Source organism: Pseudophryne corroboree, chromosome 6 (assembly GCF_028390025.1).
Source record: "Pseudophryne corroboree isolate aPseCor3 chromosome 6, aPseCor3.hap2, whole genome shotgun sequence".
Lineage (NCBI taxonomy): Eukaryota > Metazoa > Chordata > Amphibia > Anura > Myobatrachidae > Pseudophryne > Pseudophryne corroboree.
Window position 1 is genome coordinate 308,847,799 of NC_086449.1, and position 4,978 is coordinate 308,852,776.

At 42.1% G+C, this 4,978-nt stretch overlaps 1 pseudogene; it reads right to left on the reverse strand.

The window, feature by feature from the left end:
- Window positions 1-2,566: 2,566 nt before the first annotated feature.
- On the reverse strand, window positions 2,567-2,685 carry LOC134936931 (5S ribosomal RNA; annotated as a pseudogene).
- Between the last annotated feature and the right edge of the window lie 2,293 nt (window positions 2,686-4,978).

Consider the following 4,978-nt stretch of genomic DNA (forward strand, 5'->3'; position numbering starts at 1 on the left):
TGTGTAATATGGACAATATCGGATAATGTTACCCTTATGGCTCAACAGATAATTGTATAATCAGCAAAAAAATATATAAAAACAAGGACTTATAAGAATATATTAAGAGGGTTAGCCTCATTCAGCCCCCTAGGGGCAACTGTGTCCAATTTGTGGATCCAGAAGCTTTCTCACTGTTGAGAGCTAAGGTCCTATTGCCTCTTGTCTGATGGGGGGGGGAGGTGGGGGGGAGACCCAGTCACTAAGTTTACATTTTAGACTGGCAACCAGGTGTCTAGCATTCAAAAGTGATGAGCTACTGGTTTATCTGTTTTGCCCATTAGTAATGCTGTATGTATTGATGACCTATGGTTCACCATTCGGTCACGGAACACTCGTGTGGTCAAACCGATGAAACATAATCCACATGGACACTTCAACATATAAATAACAAAATCCAACCGATAATGTAAATGGTATTTAATAGTGATCTTCTTTCCTGTACGTGGATGACTGAAGGTCGGTCCCATCAACATAGATCTGCACGTGGTGCAGCTACCACAGAAAAAACTGCCTGGTCTTGCTTGCATCAAATGAGGGGTCATAGTTTCATGTTCAAGATACATTGTAGGGCGCATGAGCAGTTGTTTTAAATTAGCTCCATGGCGATAGGCTATCATAGGGGCCCCAAATTTGGAAAAAGATAGATTTGAGTCAGAAGATACAATCGGCCAATGCTTGTGCAGAGCCTTCTTGATATTACACGCATTACCATCAAATTGAATAGAAAAGATCATCTGCTCACTCTTCATATTTCCACGGGCTATAGAACCAAATAAGATGCGAGTTGCCTTATCTAGGCATTTCTTGAGGATTCTATTTGTATATCCTCGCTCCAAAAAATGGGCATTAATCTCAGCACATTGATCATTTCTGTATGCAGGTACTGAATTTATTTTCATAACTCTAAGTTACTGTGATATAGGCAAGCTATCTGTAAGGGCAGGAGGATGGTTAGTACTAGCTTGTAATATCATATTTCGATCCATCGGTTTCCAGAACAATGTGGTGGTGAGACTTGTACCAGTGTTAATGACCGTGACATCCAGGAAATTGATCTCGGTAGCTGAAATCATAGAAGTAAATTTTATCAGACTGTCTAGAGCGTTCAATTCGGAAACCATCAAGTTGAATTCAATCTCAGATCCTTGCCATAAAAAAAGATGTCATCAATAAAACATCAGAAAAAAGTTATTTTATGGCCATAACGGGGCATGAGGAAGGTGTTCCATGTACAGGTTGGCATAGGATGGGGCCAAATTAGACCCCATCGCTGAACCAGATGTTTGTAAGAAAAAAATCTTTTTTGTACACAAAATGGTTGCTCTTGAGCACCAATTCAGTTTGAAACTCATTACATGGTGAACTCTGTAACACATTGCGTAAAATATCCAAACCCTCCTGATGCGGGATGACGGTATATAAAGAGCAGACATCCATAGTGGCTAAAAAAAATACCTCCATAAATGTCTTGGATGTCATTCAAATGGGTCAAAAAATCTCCAGTATCCCTGAGATAACTACTAATCTTCAAGACCATGGGCTGTAAGATACTGTTGATGAACTGTGCCAGCGGTTGCAATAAGGATCCTTTCGCTGCTATGATGGGCCTACCCGGTGGTTGTATCAGTGTTTTCTGGATCTTAGGTAATGTATAAATTATGGGACATTTTGGGTGGTCAACTGTAATAAATCTCATTAGATCCTCACTAATCAATCACTGTTCGAGCCCTTGTTTAATCCCTGTTCGAACCCTTGTTTAAGATGAATATCTATTTTGGTCTTAATCATTGGAACCGGATTGTAATCCAACTGCTGATAAGTGGTTCTATCAGACAATTGCCAGGTCACCTCCTGGTCATAATCCTTCCAGTTTTGTACAACTACAGCTCCTCTTTTATCGTCTGGACATATTACGAGATGGGAGGCTTCTCTTAACTTCTTCAGTGCGGTTTTCTCTGCAGTCATCAGGTTGTCATACAATTTCTTAGGTGGAATAGTTTCAGAGTCCCTTTGTACTAACCGAAGAAAGGTTTTACAGCTTGGACTATTCAAAGGGGGGTCGAAAGTGGACTTGGCTTTAAACCTGGTTCTCACATTAGAAATTACGGAGAAAAGAAGACTCTTTTGTGGGCGCACTCTTTGACTTGAAATGAATTTTAAATAATAGTCAGAATAGATTAAAAGTGTAAATTTTTAATAATTCAACAAGATTAAGATAACAAGTGGTTCATGAAGAAGATAATGATCAAAGAAGATGATAGTATATTCAGATAGTACAAAGTACTTGATACACAATGAAAACTAAATTCTGACTGATAGAGGAGATTGAGTGTTTATAAACAAATTGTTTAGATTTTGAAACGGCACGTTCTACCACATTATAACCTATTCCTTGTCAGTGTCAAATTCAAAATAAATACAACAGTCCAGATGCTGGTTAATCTTATCGATAATAAAGGGTGGAAAGTAAGGTGGCAGTGCGAATCATCTGTCAGTGTTAGACACTATAGGGCTAGACCAATGGGCTCTACTATACTGAGTATTCCTCAATGGTCGCCCATTTGAGTACTGACCCAGCCCGACACTGATTAGCTTCCGAGATCAGACGGCTTCGGGCGTTTCCAGTGTGGTATGATAGTAGAAGAATTAGAACAATAATTGGAAGCTCTGGAATCACTGATGAGAGTCCACGAAATTACATAGTTATTTAAGACAGATATTAGAGGTAGAGGAAGCCAGATGGATCTGCTGCCAATGTTAGACAGGTGCTTGGCCCTGAATCAATGGTGAGAGTCCACGAAATACAGAGATGAATGAAAATAGATAAAACTGCTGGAGATAGAGATAATATTGAGATTCAGAAATTTGCAAGACACAAAGTGTCAGAGAGCGCAAAACAAAGCCCAAGTATAGAAAGAAATGACAATGTAACCAGCAGGCTGTAAAAAAGTATCCAGCTGCAGGATGTTGAATGTAAGAAGGAGACAATCAAAATGACAGGGAAATGTAGCAAATTTGACAGTGGTATATCTTAAAACAGCAAGTGTATAGGGGTTTAAATCAAATCCCAGCGATTATCCTTGTGTATATACAGTAAATAACAAATTAGGATATAGAGTACAAAAATTATTGTGGATGTTCATGTGACTGTAATGCTGGAACAGGTTAGCTGATAACCTGGAAAACCATTGAATTGACTTTAGTCAGACAAAATATTTTATAACATCCAGCATATTAAATGACTGTGCAATAATAGCAGATCATTAATTACTAATAAATATCTTGTATTCAAAATGATGAAATGCAATTACAAAGATGAAAAAAAGGGGGGCTGATATTACCGCGCTGGGTATTGTGCTGAAAAGACCCTTACAGTAGTCCTGTGAGGCCGTCCCGTGATTGCAGGTACCGCTGGCTTAGTAGAGACCCCGGTGTCTCGATTGGTGATGGAGGAGAGGGCGCCGGGCGCCGCCGGCCTGGCGGGGACGATCGCAAGTGCGGGAAGCCGTCCACTGAGTGGTCCTGTGAAGCCGTCCCGTGATTGCAGGTGCCGCTGGCTTGATGGAGACCCCGTGTCTAGATTGGTAAGGGAGGAGAGGGCGCCGGGCGCCGCCGGCCTGGCGGGGACGATCGCAAATGCGGGAAGCCGTCCACTGCTGCAACGGAGACGGAACAGTCAGAGGAGATTCTGAGTACACTGAGGCTGAGGAAAAAACCGTGGCTTCTATCAGTCAGAGAGAAATGGTGTAGTCGGAAGACGCGTTTCACCCATACACCGGGCTTGGGTGAAACCCGTACACCCGGTGTATGGGTGAAACGCGTCTTCCGACTACACCATTTCTCTCTGACTGATAGAAGCCACGGTTTTTTCCTCAGCCTCAGTGTACTCAGAATCTCCTCTGACTGTTCCGTCTCCGTTGCAGCAGTGGACGGCTTCCCGCATTTGCGATCGTCCCCGCCAGGCCGGCGGCGCCCGGCGCCCTCTCCTCCCTTACCAATCTAGACACGGGGTCTCCATCAAGCCAGCGGCACCTGCAATCACGGGACGGCTTCACAGGACCACTCAGTGGACGGCTTCCCGCACTTGCGATCGTCCCCGCCAGGCCGGCGGCGCCCGGCGCCCTCTCCTCCATCACCAATCGAGACACCGGGGTCTCTACTAAGCCAGCGGTACCTGCAATCACGGGACGGCCTCACAGGACTACTGTAAGGGTCTTTTCAGCACAATACCCAGCGCGGTAATATCAGCCCCCCTTTTTTTCATCTTTGTAATTGCATTTCATCATTTTGAATACAAGATATTTATTAGTAATTAATGACCTGCTATTATTGCACAGTCATTTAATATGCTGGATGTTATAAAATATTTTGTCTGACTAAAGTAAATTCAATGGTTTTCCAGGTTATCAGCTAACCTGTTCCAGCATTACAGTCACATGAACATCCACAATAATTTTTGTACTCTATATCCTAATTTGTTATTTACTGTATATACACAAGGATAATCGCTGGGATTTGATTTAAACCCCTATACACTTGCTGTTTTAAGATATACCACTGTCAAATTTGCTACATTTCCCTGTCATTTTGATTGTCTCCTTCTTACATTCAACATCCTGCAGCTGGATACTTTTTTACAGCCTGCTGGTTACATTGTCATTTCTTTCTATACTTGGGCTTTGTTTTGCGCTCTCTGACACTTTGTGTCTTGCAAATTTCTGAATCTCAATATTATCTCTATCTCCAGCAGTTTTATCTATTTTCATTCATCTCTGTATTTCGTGGACTCTCACCATTGATTCAGGGCCAAGCACCTGTCTAACATTGGCAGCAGATCCATCTGGCTTCCTCTACCTCTAATATCTGTCTTAAATAACTATGTAATTTCGTGGACTCTCATCAGTGATTCCAGAGCTTCCAATTATTGTTCTAATTC